Raw genomic sequence first — 17408 nt, forward strand, 5'->3', positions numbered from 1 at the left:
TATTTTGATAATCTTTTAAATGATACAACTTATGTATGCTTCACATATAATCTTAGTAAATGGAAACAATCATTGACAGAATGTCTGCCAATCAAGCAAATCCTATTGGCAGAATTATATAAAATCGTTTGATCTCCTTCCCACAGATTAAAAACACAAACACATCACTTTAAGCACACTGCTCTGACTCATTCCAGAGCAGCACATATGTTTTTTGTGACTTCTGCATGGATGAGAGAGGTGCTTATTATGTGCTGTCCAAGGTGCTGACAGTAGCGCCAGAACTATGAGCTGTCAAGCTGTCTTGCAGTAGGTGGTTACAAAATAGCCTGTGGCCACTACATGTGAAGCTGTGTTGACATCCACCTCCTATTACAGTACATTTCTATAGAGTATAACTTAAAATGGCTTTTTCAGTGTCAACAACCATTCACTCAATGCTTTAATGTCGTTTATTTGTGCAGTTTGAAAAGTTTGTTTCATACAATCACATAATCAGACAAATGATAAACTGGCCATAATTCTTGTATTAAACTCCATACATACAGTAGCCATACAAAATATCTGGATTAAGCACAATTTCCTGTAAATCCATTGAAACTGGAACATTTTATAAATACAATAACATAAAAAAATGAATGCCTAACACGAAAGTTCATATGCTTTAATGCAAGACAAAGAAGCATTAAAAGTCCATTTAAAATAGGGAATGCAAAATCCCAGTCATTGACATTTCTATCGATAACATCAACTCTCATTGTAAACTTTTCACACATTAAGCCACATTATTCTCTTCAGTTTATATAGCACTGATAAGACTGTGCAACACGTTTTCTAACATCTAAGATTTAAATGGGTGAACAGCCCAAATCCACACGCCCATCCAGTAGTAGTGATTGTCTGAAGACTGAAAGGTTTTAAGACACCCGGTTAAATCAGTTAGTGCACATTTTAAACCATCCCTCATCTGCTTGTTTAATTTCCACAGCGAACCATCTGGAAGAGATGCTGGACGCTGGATTCCTGAGGTGATGTGATTGACCATTTGAGTCAAACATAGCAGGATGGCCTCGGTTTCTCCAGTAGCTGATGACGACGATGGGGATTTTTCAGTTTCATTGCCAGGAGCCTGGTTAGAGAGAAAAAGAAAATAATTAATATGACATGGCTTATTGTTATGACATAAATGTCAAAAAGACAACATTAACAACAATGTGCAAAATCAAAACAAAATCTGCACTGATGTTAGTAAGTGTAGTGCTGTTCAAAATAGTGGAAATTAAAAACCATATTAATGTTAACATTAGAAATAGACCCAAAGATCTGGAGTTGCATGGTCACAAGAGATGTCTGATTTTTCAACGAAGCCTCTGAAGTTGTTTTCTACGTTTCTGAAAAGGAAAATAAAAATACTTCCAAAACTAATCCAGTGTACTGACGTTTTTGATGTCTTGAATGTCTCTTCAATATCAACTTGAATATATCTGATTGACCGAAATGCAAATGACAGCCCTGCTGTCTTCTGTACTCCATTCCAGATAAATCTAGTCATCTTCTATGAGAAACGGTTTAGAATGATCAATCAGTCCTGCTACAAATATGGTAAACTGAAACAATGTTCTGCAAACACACCATCTTCAGCTGTATTTTGTTCTTGTTTCACCCCAAATAATAGGACGTGGATTTATGGATTCGCAACACTGCTAATATTCTCAATGTTGTAGATTCTAGAAAGGTTGGAGTCCATTTTGGTGGCTTTTCCAATAGCTCATTTTAATGAGAACAATCAAACATCTAAATTGCAGTTTGGGGTAATGCTGTGCTGTCCTTTGTGTGTGTGTTATTTGACAATTTTACAACATCATGTTCATTCAGCTTAGTGGTCATTATAGTTTTAAAGTGGATGACATTTCGAGAACATTTTCAGTATTTTTATATTGCTCCAAATAATGCAGTCAGTAAAACAAATTTGGTTATTTAGCAAAGGGTAATGCATACAACTTCACAACACTTTTACATGCACTGACCGTATTTGTTTACAATCCCTCATTCTTAATTTGCTTCCAAAAGTGGTGCGAAACCTTTCTATACCCCGTCACCCCTAGAATTTGTGTACGATGTGTACCAACGCCATTACCAGTTTTTCCAAATTATATGTAGAGAGGTTTATGGACAATTTAATCCCTGCAGGAGACTTGGCAAGACCCTTTTCTCTGTCAATTTTCACCCACTGCTTCATTCAAACCTCCTCTCTCTTTCTGCACCTCTACAATGTGGGGTTTCTTTCTGTCTCTTTTTTTATATTCCCGCATATTTTTTTTTTCCCTCAAGCTCCCACCACCCCTCCAAAAACCCTCAGACAGCATGCAGCTTATGCAAATCACTGGCCTTTTATTCTCAATTCTCGCCCTCAGCCTTGAATGAGACCTCAAGAAAACACACACACACACACACGACTCTCACTTGTTCTCACCACACTCTACTGTAATGGGAACGGAGCCCTCCATGACATTCTAATGCACTATGTACCACAGCGCTCCACTATGTTGATTATACTAGAATCAATCATATTAAAAAGTTCTTAATATTGTTGCAACAGTCCACCAACTGTGCAAAGAACTACACTCTTAAAAATGAATGTTTCAAAAGGGGGTTTTCACAGCGATGCCACAAGAGAACCATTTTTGGTTCCCCAAAGAACCTTACAGGGAACAGTTATTAATAGAACCATTTTAAAAATCTTTTTCTCCTACAAAGAACCTTTTGTGGAATGGAAATGGAACCTTCGATGCCAAAAAAGAACATTCTTAAATGTTCCAAAAGGGAGTTTTAGCAGTGATGCTTTAGAAGAACCAATTTGGGTTCCTCGAAGAACCAATCTTAGTAACCTTTTTTTCACTAGAACCTTTTGTGGAATGGAAATTTTACAGAGCCATCATGGAAGCACTGATGCCAATAAAGAACATTTTTAAAAATAAACAATTTTTTTCATAGCGTGAAGAACATTTTAATAACTTAAAGAACGTTTTTCCACTAGAAAGAACCTTTTGTGCAATTGAAAGGATCTATGGATGTGAAAGGTTCTTAATGGAACCGTCAATGCCAATAAAGAACCCTTTTTAAAGTGTGTACACTGGGGGAAAAAAAAGGTATAAAAACAATTTTCACTCTGAAATTGATGGTTAATTTCACAAACAATTACAAAGAAAGAGAAAGTAACACACCGAACTGAATGTGCAATTTTGAAGTACAAAAACTGAAATTCCTGTAAAACGTTTGCCAACAATCTTTGTTTTATTCACAACGTTTGGAAAATAATTTTTGGTGTACATTAAACTAAGAGAGTATAGTGTATTCACACCGTAAAACCTAAAAGCCTGCAATCATCTACCAAGAGTCACAAATATTGTTCCTAGATGAGAAGTTGCAATGAGAAGGATTATGGGATGGAAGTAGACTAGACATTTTAGGAAGGAGGGGGGCTGTTTACCAAAGTCACTGCGACAAGAGTGGGGTGGGATGGGGGGGCTGATGAATATAAAGTGCTTGCTGCCATTCCCAGGGTCTGGAACACACACACATGCAGGCTGTATATATAAGAGTGTGTGTATACAGAGGGGTGAGCCAACCAGCCTGACTTCCCTCAGACACTTTGACAGGCGGGCCTTTTCTCCAGTGCATTGCTGGGCCAGCCAGCTCTCGCTCCCTTAGCAACGGCACACAGTGGAGAGCCCCCTCCAGCCCGCCACCAAAACCACAGGGATGGGGGGGACGGGGCAGATAGGGTGTGGGTTACAAGGGGTGAGCTGGTCCACAGGGGAGGATGAAGAAGTTCCCAGTCTGGCTGGGACTCCCACAGGCAATGAACTTGAACTTGACTCTGATAGCATTAATGAGGATCGCACGTCCTTATACAATATTTGCATATGCACTGGAGAGGGTGATCATAGCACTAAAACTAAAAACATGAAAAGAATGTTCATTATTTGAACTAAAACATTAACTTAAATACAACAACAACAAAAAAAAACATTTTCAGTTAATGTTAGTTTTTTTTTCAAGTAATGAAAATGTTTTTATGGTTTTAGTTTTAGTTAATAATAAACTGATAATATTAACAATAATAATCCTGAATTGGAGTTATACTCACTTTCCACAAGATAGTATTTGAAATGAAGGGTAAGTTCACTCAAAAATTTACATTCTGTCATAATTTACTCTCCCTCATGAACACAAAAACATTAAAAAGATTAAAAATGCCATTTGTCCATAAACTGAAAGTCAGAGAGGTCCAATGTTGTTTGGACCACAACATTTTTCTAAGTAAACAATGGCAAACTTTTCTATTTTTTTTCCTTTGGTGAACTATCCATTTAAGAGCAAACGTAAAAAAAACATGTTCTTTCAACAATATATATTTCCTTTCTATTTAAATTTTAAAAGTGAAGGTAATTCTCCTCATTAGGATGTAAAGTGGGCAAAAAGCAAAGCTAAGCTACAAAGTGAGGATAATTATATCTCAAGGTCTTTTATAATGGTGGGGCCATGATGGAGGTTTAAGTGTTCCCTGGTTTCCACTCCTGGTTTTGAATTCCCAGTCCTGCCCTCTGCTCTCGCATCCTCCAGGATACAGTTACTGATGTTCCTGTGAGCGCTTAAAGGATTTGCAGGAAAGTCCCAGCTTCTCTTTTATTTCATTGCTTTATTACAAATTACATCGGCTGAACTTTGCAACGCAACTCTAGTCAGGTCACTCCAAACTCATCTTTAGCACTCTGCATTGTTATCAACAAAAGAAAAGTCTTTGAAAGAACTGGTTTCCAAAGTGACCTAATTTTTTTCAAGGTTATGCCTTGAATATATGCAATATATGTGTTGTATATATGCCTATATACAACACAATACAGAAATTATGATTTTAATGGCATAGACCTGAATAATAAGGAACAAAACATCATCTGAACTTATTTGAAGCTTTTTAAATGCTTAGAATTAGTCTAAAAGCCCACTTAAAGACACAGTTCTCCCGAAAATGAAAATTGTCATAATTTATTCACCCTCATGTTGTTCCAAACCTGTATGACTTACTTTCTTCTGTTGAACACACGCGGACAAAAAATATATTTTGAAAGGCGATCTTACTTTCTTTTGCGTCCCACATTAAAAAGACAGTAATACAGCGAAATGAGGGTGAGTAAATGATGACAGAACTTGTATTTTAGGGTGAACTGTCCCTTTAAGGTACAATACTCGCTTTCATCCATCTCTCAAATTCATGCGCTGGATTAAGGTGCCGTATAGTTCTGTGATCCTAACATCTCCATTGTGGCTCTGGATTACCTGCGTTTAATAGTTCAGTTTCGATCTACCACTCTGCTGACTGTGGTTCTTTTTGCTGCCTGTTATTCCAGCTCGGGAATCCCAATCCCAGGCTTTTAATGGCCACTCGTCCAAGGAGGAGGAGAAAAAGGAGGGGGAAACCATTTCAAAGCTCCCCCGTAGCTGATACAAAGCTGAGAACAACCCTTCGTGGGATAATCGCGTTTATCCTGAGATTAAGACGAGATCGACAGCTGAGGTATCCAAGGGGAATTTTACCGTAAACCACACAATGGCCTTTAACACGAACCCAAGAGATGCTTCTGAGTCATTTCTCGCCACTGTTCATGTCTTAGTTATGATCAGCGATGAAAACGATTCGTAACTCGTCTACCCTTGTTAAGTGTCTTCATTAACACTATTCATTCTCAACTTGTCCTCGAGAGACGTCTTCAGTAAAGCATGCATTAAAATGACTTCTCTATGAGATATAAATATATATACAAGTGTGAAGTTTCTCAGAAAGCAATAGCAGCTTCCATTCTCCTGCAGTCATATATGTTTCCAAATCTAATCTGGCACTAAGTTTTTATCACAAGAGCATGCAATGAAATCTCACAGGCTTTTAGAAATAAATATGTGAGGCCGTATAACACTGGACATAAAGATGACATATGACGGGGAGAAAACTGTTAGTATGCCAGACAAATATTCCCAGATAGCCACCTCCCATAGGCCTTTGATATTAACATGCCAGCTGCAGCAACTGCCACATGGGGCCACAGACTGAGCCAGACAGTAAAAGCCCTCCCCCACCTCCTCTATCCTCCGCCAAACACACGTTTCCACGATATTTCATTGTTCATCAGTCTATTTATTAATGTCAATTGTTTATCTCACCCTATCTTTTTATGCCGCGTTGCTGTCGAGAGCAGAAAACCTCAGTTGGTGACACAGTGTCCTCGATGGCTTTTTATGCAAGTCCTCTAACTCTCATGCAATACTTTTTTTTCTCCTCCTCATTGCATCCATCTGCTTTTTTCCTATTTTATTTAGCATAAATAATTCCTCCTTTCTTTGTGATTCCCCTTTTGCTTTGCTGTGAAATACTGCCGCTGTCCCAGTGCAAACTTTCTCTGTGGTTTTCTGTATCACTGCCTCTATTTTACTGGGTAATATATTGTAATGGAGCTTTAATTAATTGCTTGCCCAACTGCTGTGCCCTATGGGGGAGAGGAACAAACTGTCCTTCAAATTCAACTCGATTTTACATGCAAAATGCATTAATATATACACAGAACTTTATGATTCCTAAATGCTTTGCAATGCACATCATGCATGATATCAAATACACTACATTTATGCATTTATCAGATGCTTGCAAAAGCAATTCGTCAAAGAGCCAACAATAATTGCAATACAAATGAATAATTAAACTGCACACACTAAGACAAAAGATATACATTAAAAATGCTGCACTTTAGAATACACACTCACACTAATCAATTAGCACTGACCTTTAACGACTTAAACTCGATAACAACTGGCACTGCAAAAATACGTCACAGAGAGGAGTGCATCTACTGCGCGAGCACACATGATTGTGCAAACGCTCGTGCATACGATGCTGCTAACAACACACTCTCAATGCAGCCAGAGAAAAAAAGCCCCATCCTCAGCCGTTCCCTGAGGATAGTCTCTTAGGGTTTTGGTGCTAATTTAGGCATCTGGCTCTGTCTGGGCCTGAGCATCTTTCTCAGCTTATTACCCTCCACTGTCTCTGGCACTTCATCCGTACAGACAATGGTGGGAAACAGGGGGGACCGCGGACCCACGTCAAGTACTCGCCGTACAATGCTGCCATTGTAGAAGAGGAGAGGGGTCTGGAATAATAATGTGGGCACTATCAAACTGTTTACCAACACAGAGCCTACAGCTGACGATTTGCTCCTTATTTATTACAAATTTGTGGTATTGCTATTGATGCTTGTATATGTGTAAGGAGAAGTTGTGTACAAAAACACTCTGAAACTGATTGACTTTCTTGCACACAGACCCTAAAACACATTTTCCATCATACACACAGATGCAAATGACCTTGTGTTGAAGTGATTATTGTGCCAGACACCTTGGGAGACATTTCAAGGAATTGCCCTTTGCAGTCCATGAAAATATATAATCACAGTCATGCCTAAAATCTACATATGCCACTCCATAAAGCACATTATGTTGGACTGCTACCAGAGAGAAAGCTATAGACAGTAATTTGAAAAAATTAGTAAACAGTTTGAATTATTCGATTTTATTTCAAATAATTCCATTCATGCATATACGCTGTATGAATTTAGACTGGAGTTATTTCACAGCACTACAGTGCATTATTCTCTAGCTTTTGTGCTTGCTTTATGCAAAAAGTAACTCAAATACTCATGTGCGCATTCTGTTTGACTGAAATCACAAAGAACTGGTAAACCACAAAAACAATACACAGTTCAGCGCATGATTTGCATATTGAAAACTGGAAAAATCTGGTATGGGTTTGGCACCGTGCCAAGCGGCATAATTAACACTTTTCAGCCACTGCTCTGCAGCAGTCACATTATGCTCTGACAAGCATCCACTCCCCCTGCTCGACCGCTTATACTCACACACACACAACACGAACACACAAACGCAAACGTGAACATTTATTCTTGCTTCTATACGTTTGTAAACGCTGTTAACATTTGCTGTTAAACCATCTACGGTTGTGCTACCATTATGCGCCATTTGGGCAAATGCAGTGTTGTTGTGTAACAGTATTGCATTAAGACTCTCTGTTCAAGGGTATATAATGAGTTTTGTGTCCCTATGTGAGATATTTAAGCACTGAAGGTCTTTTACATAAAATCCTGAGAGATGCAGAGGGAGGAAACCCCTCCCCCTCACAGCAAGATACACAGCCTAATTAGAAATTCTCTATTAAAGCTACAGTCTCTCATTTCCAGGCTACTATTTTGTCCAAGCATGAGTTTAAAATGTATGCCGAGTGTTTGGGTTGTAAATCTTCAGTTTTGTATCATCTCGAAAAATCTGTCTTATTTTCTGCATGTAGATGGAGAAACCATTTCCATATATTAATAATATAACAACATCAATTGAGACAAATGTGGTGTGTTAAATCTTAAATCTGAAGCTTTGTGTTGTAGCATAATCTTTTTTTTTTATATATATTACAGGCTCAAAAAATGTCCTAAATTATTCAGCCTTTGGCTATTTCCTTTAAAAATATGAACATGGATTGTTCTTGTCTTTCATAAAACTGAGAAAGCAAATGCTCCTGCTTAATAAAGATTGCAAAAATAATATTTTGGATTCAGAATGGACACATTTTTTGCATTGTACATTTGTGTGTGTGTGTGTATCCCTGGAAATTTCTAGAATGCATGTAGAATTCTCTGCAAGGAAAAAAAAAGGCAGACAGAACACAAGCACAACAGTAACATCAAAGTATTTTTTTTGCTTTGAAATTCAAAAATCGGAATTCAGATTTAAACGTAAACATTCAAAATATAGAATGCTGCCACGTGCCGTTGCTAAAGTGCCACTGTGCCTTTAATTGGGGGCTCAGTCCTCTCTGCTTGTTCCTATGCAATTATGTTAATATGCAGAGCTTGTCTGGTCTTTTTCATTAACAGAGGCGCTTGCATCATTGTTTCCTTTATTTGTAAGCTCCACGGGCACCTTCCGTACATCAGTGATCTTTTTTACACGTCTATTTTGATGGGCTTTTCTGCCAAGCCTCCTCTTTTAGGATAAAATGTCAGTCTATTTTTAAAAAAGCTCATTTATGGACAACGAGGTCTTTTAGGCACACAGGGTTTCCATGCTCAGTAAGTATGCAAAAACGGTTTTCTGTTATTACGAGGAGGATTCAGTGGCTTTAAATATTCAGCAGATGATGCATCATTTGTCTCGTCTTTGCATTTCAATACGTTTCGATGTATTTACGCTCTATTCGTTTGTGTTGTTTTGGTTACAGCACGAAAGCAAAGCAAATTTGTCATCCTAGAGCAAATATGTTTCAGAATGCCTGTGTTCCACCTATCGTAATCATTTTCTGCAATGAACACACCAGCACAGCTCTGCATATCACCAGCAATCCATTATGACGCAACCAGTCACCTTTGTGAAGTGCATTTCAGTGTCTTCCATCCATTTCAATGACATAACACGCAGCTCTCTGCAACCAGGCGGCCTGCGTACATATCCGTTTACCACGTAACGTCCTATGTGATGTTTTGCACCTCTCGCCTCTTGACCGGCTAATGATACAAACTGTGGCTATTTTAAAAGACACCAAACATCATTAAAAGCACGGCACAGTGCGAGAGCCTGCAGACCTCTTTTCTAACATTAAAGTTGGGCAGGGCAGCATGCGTGCTTTTGTAAGCTGGTGAGGGGCACTTGGCACCTTTGTGCCAGCAATTTGATGTATCATTAATCAGCAGAAACAAAAGTGCTCTTCAGTCCAGGTTGACTCTGTTGCTTTGGTCAAGAGGATGCCATATGTCAATTAACTTAGTCTCTCGAGTGAGTTCAAGCAGCTCTCGCTTTTTGGTTTCATCTGAAAATCTGCTATGGTCATTTCGGTGTCGTCGCTGAACCGAGGGTTTCGTCGCACGGTTTCGTCCTGTACACACACATAACACAACCTCCAGTCAAGAGCACGAATTAATAGCTGCTTTCATTGAAAATACATATACAGCAGCAGGAGGGATTCATTTGCGCTCAAAGCTCGCCACAAATCAGAAAGTCTTTGTGCATATCTCAGTGCGCGCATTTAGATAACGGGGATATTTTCTAATTAGTCAGGAAAGATGAAAGCATGATAGCTCTTTTTAAAGAAAACGATTTGGGCCTAATCTCACGCCGCCAAAAAAGCACTTTCTAGTAGGCATTCGCCCGATTCATTTTCTTTACGTTTCGAACGACCTGGCAAACCCACTGGTGGAGCTAAAAGCAGTGGCAATAACGCGGCAGCTAGTCTCATATAGGCATCGATGCAGCTTACCTCATGCCAACACAGCCATTTTAGGGAGCAGCAGCCAGCTTCTCCATCAAGATGGCTTCCTGAAAGCACACCCCTCATTCAGACTTGCAGTCTTCCAGCATCTGGTGGTCCGTGGCAACTGGCAGCCTCTTTGTCCCCATTGGCACTTGGGATGTAGAGTCTCACTCCTTTCTTTTTTTCCTCTTTTCTCCGGGGGCACAGATGGCACTAAATGCTTCCGTTGACGAAGAAGGGAGGGGAGCTGGTAGAAGAAGGATGAGGGTTGCCTATTATTTTTATTTTCTTTCATTTGGACAATTGCACCATTTTTTCCTCTCTCCCTCTTGCTCCAAAAAGCCAGTGTAAATGGCTGGCAGTTGCTAAGGGGAAACACGAAAATAAAGGACAAAAAGCCCCTTTTATCACTGCCAAAGCAGATGTCATGGCAACTGCTATATATTATTTCTTTGGATAATATAAACGGTATCAGGCGACCATCATTTCTTGTTCGTGTCATGCTAAGTAACTGCACGTTCAGACAATCCTGGTATTAGTAATGTCAATAGTTGTGCGTTAGCTCAACACGAATGGTGCGAAGGCACGAACGTCCTGCTGTTGCGTTCTCGATTGGTCACTGTGAAGGTATACTGAATCGGCCCACATCAATTACTGTCCACCCATAATTCCATTGAATAACCCTTATTCAATTGTGCTAGGTAACCAGTTTAGCTGGAAAAGATCATTGTTAATGAATGATGACAAAATTTCTTTGCTCACATTAATTTTACATAAAGTAATATGCAATGTGATAGTGGCCCATACATTCTTATCATTATCGAGATGGAGACGGACATATAATTTCCTCTCTCCGATCATTTATCGCATTGAAGCCTTTGGCCTAATGTCCTGCAGTCATACGAACCACAGATTCTCAGGCATGTTGAAATATATTGTGATTTAGATTGATTTTCCTTCTTTTTACACAGGTCATGCCTGATGCTTTGAGGGATATTTCTTGAGATAATTATGCTGTTTTATGTTTAACAGCCATAGCGAGTCCTTTTCTTATTCATTTGCTAATATTGTGTGTCAAATTGCACGTCTGCCTGATATGATTTGAATTCTCAAATAAACATACGCCACACAGCTTAACACAAAATGCATCTATAGAAAAATTACGAAAAGGTTTTTGATTATGATTTGCACTTTAAAGAGCTCGTTGGTGTCTGGTACAAATGTGAAACTTTAATTAGTGTCTTTAAAGGTTGAATATCTACAACATGCATTTATATATGCAATTTGTCAAAAAAAAATGCATGAGGATCGTATAGGCTGGTGGTTGGATGAGTGTACATTTGTGAGGAATAAACTCTAATGCACACATACGCAAAAACAGGAAAACATTCTCACAGATCTAGGTCACGTAACCACAAATAGAATGCTTTTTATGAATATGCATGTATATGGTGAGAGAAGGAGAGAAACAGATATATAGGATTTCTGATGAAAGATTCATGTCATGCATATAGTGTCTTGGACTTGATTGGGGATTACTCTTGCATTTGGTTCCTTTCAAGTGCATGCATTCATTAGCATATACTTTAGGATTTACTGTGTGTTTGAATCAGATTAACTCTACAACTAATTGTTCTAATTACAATGTTGCATTGTAATACGCCTTGATTGCACTTACCAGATGGTGTTTTCCCCCTTAGCTCCAGTCCTCTGGTCTCTCACAAAGACACTGCAGTTTGAGAGGCTACAGTGAGGTGAAGTAATAAAAGACGATCATCAGAATATTTTAGATTTACATTTAAATTATTGATATAATTGACAAACACATAAACGACAGCCAGATAATGAACACTGAGTTAAAAAAGCTCAAGCAAGGCCTAATTTGCACCTTAAATCATATTTGGCATTTCAAACATTTTTTTTTAAAGTGGCAAATATAGAGGATGTAAAATCTGCTCAGTCTTTTTTGTTCTCTATCATCTCTTTGTTAGTTGCTTTTTTTCTCTTCAAGTTGAAATTATCAATCATTTCCTCTTCTCTTCATTTAGTTTAATTGGCACCCTAAGCGCCTTTCTTTCTCTGTCTCTGAAAATAAAAGTATGCATCTTATGTATTTAGTATATGCATTTATTATTTCCATACAGCAGTAAAACAAAGATTAATATGTCAGGCAATCTATTGAGTACGATTAAATTGGCCTAAATTTGAAGCACACACGCCATTAGATTTTTTTAAATCGTGATTGCTTCAGAAATTTCTAATATTGTGTTACTATAATAAATATCTTAATTCAATATAACTTAATTTTTAATACGAGAGTTGCTGAAAAGCATCGTTAGAGAGAGAGAGAGAGAGAGAGAGAGAGAGAGAGAGAGAGAGTGTGTGTGTGTGTGTGTGTGTGTGTGTTTCTCGTGACGTTAAGCTCCAAAAGCGCTTACACCTCTAATGATTTTGAACTCTAAACATAAACATAATATTTACATCGTTTTCAGTAATTTTACAGTAGTATAAGGGTGATGTATCACAATTACGTCTTATGTCATAAAAAAGCCACAGGGATGAAAAAATGCCTTCATTCCGCATTCGTTTCCGCTTCATGTCTTCATCTTTGATGTGTACAACCAGATTAATACGGCCAATCATAATGAAGCTGCTTCAGCATGATGTCATTGCCTAATAGTTGTTTCTGTGAGTGGGTCAATGACGTCACGTTCATTTTTTGATGCATTAAAATGCAGTTTAAAAAAAAAATCTTAAATAGGCCTATACGCATCTTTTATAATTAATTTATTAGTAGGCCTATATTCTGTGGGGCTCAATGTAGCCTAACTGTCTAGAGACCGTAAAAAAAATAATTCTCACTAAAAGTCCGAGATTCTTTTGTGATTTAAGATTTCAAGATTATATAGTAGGCTACTAACTCTTAATATTTTAAAACCTTTTCTACTAAATCATCACCAACACTAAGCAATCCATTTTGTGGACATGTGACAAAAACGATTTCACATTTTCATCATCTCAGACATCCTTATTTGTCATCGTGTGAGTGTTGAGAGGAGGGATTTTCAACGCACTATTTAAGCGTTCATTTATTTATTAGTTTAACCTCATTTAACCTCGATTAGTGATCGACTAGTTGTAAAATTCCCATGGTTTCCCTTCTAGATCAAACCAAGATCGAGTTATGAGATCCGATTCAAGCGCATTAAACGCAGGCCTCATTTTGCGCGTCAGATGCTGAATAAACGCAGGCGTAACAGCAGCAATGGGTGTGCCAGGGTGAGGAAAAGATAGTTTGAAGTTTGAAGTAGGCAGAGTTTGGGAACTAGCTAGGAAGTTTATTAATTTATCCAACGCAAAGTTAACAATGCGCATCCTTGACAAAGCTTTTGCGCGAAAACTGTGAACTCGATTGTGATTTATAGCCTAAATAACAGTAAAAGTTTGCTGGGGTTTCTTCTCCTTTTCAATTTTCTCGTTAAAATATTTTTATAGGCTACAATAAACTAACTACCTTATCAAGCTTTTTCTTTTTATAGCTTTTTAATTATTGCTCAAACTAAATCACACATTTGACATCAAAACTGACTGAAATGAAGTCAAACTATAACTTAAAAAACTGTTTCAAGTAAATCAAACGTCAATTTTAATATTTATTTAAAAAAAAGTAAAACTATAGGCTAAATTGTAGCCCTTTTATATAGTTTCCAACACAAGTTAAATGTAGTCCCTTTTGTTTTTTTAACGAAGGCACTACAGTAGGTTTTCAAAATTGTTGCAGTAGTGAACGCGTCCACAAACGTGCACCTGTCCGAAGGTGCATTTAAAATGATAACGCCTGAAACATTACTTATGACCTATACGCACGATCATATTACTTTACATTGCAGCGATGACTCACACAGAGCAGAGGGCCTGCTTACCTCATGCAGTTCCCTGCGATCATTGCTTCCCAACTTGTCCACTGTGCAGTTAAGGAGGACGTTTCTACTTTCGGTTATCTAGCTTTATGAAGGCAGATAAACACTCATACAGCTAGATAACCAAAGATAGCAACTACCTCCTGTAAACACTTAAAAAAAAAAAAAGTGGAACATCTCATAAAGTTGACCTGATAAACGAAAACAGGGTTAATGCGCAATAAATAAATTACACTCAAATTACACACTCTTTTTCTAGACCTGTAAATACTGTTAACAAGTCAAGTGTTGAATGGACTTATGAGGTTCTCCAGACCTCTAGCACGTGGTGAAGACATAATCCACAATAGTCAAGGCCTGAAGTTGCGGTCTGGAGGCGTTTCAAATTGAGCCTTTGGATTTATTGTCAGGCTTTCCATTCATCTAAACGGGATTTTGTCCCTTCTGGTCACTAATAATCCTTAAAAAATTGACGATTATTAGGGCTAACCATTTCATCTGGCTCGTTAGGCCCCAACAATCAGACAGTTACATCACCATGCATCATTTCATCTTCATCTCGTGCATTCGAATTCCGCAAACTGCAGTGGGTAAGGACTTTTAGCCAACAGTTTAATGTTTTTTAACAGTTTTCCTCCAAAATTATGCAATTGAGAAATAAGACCCAAATAGCTTATAAAGTTAATATTATGTCACTTTTATTTTACAGGGACGCATGTTAAATATAGTTCAACGGTTCTGTTTTTCATTTGAAACTATGCAGACGTTTCCTAACTGTTCAAAACGTGTCTACTAAACCCACGTTTCCCTCACGTAAATGTGACGTCATTTAGTTCAATCTATTGTTAATTCCATTGGTGTTATTTCTAAATTATACAAATTATTACGCTTTTTCATCAAGTATATGCAAACTGTATTGTATTATAAAAGCTATTTATGTAAACATGCATTAAGCAAAATGTCAGCAAATAGACTAAAATCAATTATTTATAAATATAATTCTATACAAGAGTAGTGCAATAAACATGCTTTACCAAATCGAATGCCACTAATTTCAAAAGGGCTAAAGCACTGCAAACATAGGCTACAAGTAGTGTACGTAATCCAAAATGACTAAACAATGGCTTCTTGGGTTATGTAGATACTATGTCGCCTATTCATATTACTGTTAAAGATACACACGCTACATATTTCATGAAAATGTTCCAGACATTCCAGATGCACCTGCTGTGAGTGTACAAAGTACAGAGGGCCACATGCACTTACCACTCAACATGGCCTTGTCTGTCACATGGGGTCAGTTATAAGCAAACCACGTAAAATGTTAGTATCATATATGCATGCATTTTTGCAAATATGCATTTATTTATCATTTAAAGTACACTTACAGACTACTAAGTTACTAAGAGCTATTGTGACCAAAACAGTTCAGTGATTCAAGCTGTGCTACGAAATAACTGAGGTAATTTTAAAAAGCTTACTTTTAACAATTGACGTGCATATTCCTCTCTGTCAGAAAGTAAGCTACGAGTGGCCGTGTGTCGGGGACAAATAGAGGTTCCCGTGCGTCTCGCGTTAAAGAACATGACGCGAAAATCTCTGAGCAGCGCAGAAGCATCTAGTCAAAAGCCCAACTCTTCAGTGCATCTCTTCAGTGATGCGTTTTCCATTCAGAACTCGCAGTCCTTGAGTATTCAGCCATCCAGAGAACGGAACAGGCAGTTTAATTTCCAAGATGGGGAATTCCTCCCTTGAAAAGCATGCTTACAGTGTTCGTGCGTGGACGTGAGAGGAGATGCGAGGTTACTTTATGAAAGCACGCACGCATGCGATGCTCTCGTTCCCTTCCCTCCTGCGCTCTGTGCATGCGATGTTCTCTCTCTCCGGCTTGAGAGAGTGTAGTTTCTGACTAAATGCATCCTCCTCTGGCAGTTCTCTCCTGCAGTGACGTCACTCCAGCAGCAGGCTGCAGAGCGGCCAATCACAATCCCACGCGCGCGCTCCCTTTCTCCCCATTCTTTCTCTCTCTTGCGCGCGCGCTTTCCATGGTTTGCTGAGTGCGCGCGCGACAGAGCGTCGCATATAGGTTGCAGAGTTCCTATAGTAACCTAAAATGAATCAAGTTATGCCTATAGTTTCAGCATTGCCCTAAAACATTTGCCTTTTAAAATGATTAGGTTTATTAAATTCAAAATATAAAACTTTGTAGAAGTAAGTCGGCTTTATCATTTCAATTTTGTACATACCTTTACATGGTAAATCACTATACGTTTATCTCTCTGTGACTGCAATCTGTTACTCTGTTATCATGTGTCTATTTGTCCCCAAGTACTGAAGCTTCTGGAACCGATGAAAAAAAAAATCCTTGTAATCCAATAAAGCCGATTAAGGGTCTAAATGGAAAATACAAAATACGAGAGTTTAAGTACAATCGTGCTTTAAAAATATATATGATAACCATATACAGTTTTTTTTAGGAGAAAATTATATTTAAAAAAGGGGGGGGGACAGCAGATGTAAATATTTCCCGTTTCCTTTTTGTTCTCTGTCTCTGATGACCACTGTTGCATTAGGAATTCTTATTATTAAAACACGTAACAGAATACATCAAAAAAAGGTACACTTCTTATTGTTGCATTTGCTACAACTACAGTACATTACAAATTGCTGACAGCAGATATTTTAGCTCCTGCATTGCTACAGACAGTTTATTTCGGCTTGATTCAATATTTGCCTTAATTCAAACCTTATGGCTTGTATTATAGGCTATATAATATATAAGTTTTTAACTTTAAAAGAAACACGGGAAGACAGAAATAAACCTTTTAAAGCGCGAACTAGATGGAAACTGGTCAGCTATAAATAACTAATTCTTGAAATCCACTGCAACTGCTTGCTCTGATTGGCCAACTACAGTCTATATTCCCTTTACGCATTAAAATTAAAATTGCATTTTGGACAAATATTTCAAACACGCACTCTCCACTTTTCTCCACCTCAGTTGGTTTTAAATTATTTATTTACTGTCAGTATACAATAGCTATATATAACATTATTAACACCAATTCTTACTGTAGCCTGACTATTATTATTACTATTATTACTTGTTCTTGCATGACTAT

The 17408-nt window shown here is 37.9% G+C and overlaps 1 long non-coding RNA gene across 2 annotated transcripts; it reads right to left on the minus strand.

Annotated features, from left to right (window-relative positions):
* Window positions 1-452: 452 nt before the first annotated feature.
* Window positions 453-14362, minus strand: LOC107749688 (uncharacterized). 2 transcript variants are annotated; one of them, XR_001641069.1, is made up of 4 exons: window positions 14290-14362; window positions 12045-12110; window positions 10373-10613; window positions 453-1129 (listed from the first exon to the last, which is right to left on the minus strand). It is a non-coding gene; the product is annotated as an uncharacterized LOC107749688 (long non-coding RNA). The 2 variants fall into 2 exon arrangements; XR_001641070.1 differs by having other exon boundaries at window positions 1049-1129; window positions 10373-10731.
* Between the last annotated feature and the right edge of the window lie 3046 nt (window positions 14363-17408).

This window comes from Sinocyclocheilus rhinocerous, unplaced genomic scaffold (assembly GCF_001515625.1).
Source record: "Sinocyclocheilus rhinocerous isolate Xijiao unplaced genomic scaffold, SAMN03320098_v1.1 scaffold1263, whole genome shotgun sequence".
In the NCBI taxonomy this organism is placed as follows: Eukaryota; Metazoa; Chordata; class Actinopteri; order Cypriniformes; family Cyprinidae; genus Sinocyclocheilus; species Sinocyclocheilus rhinocerous.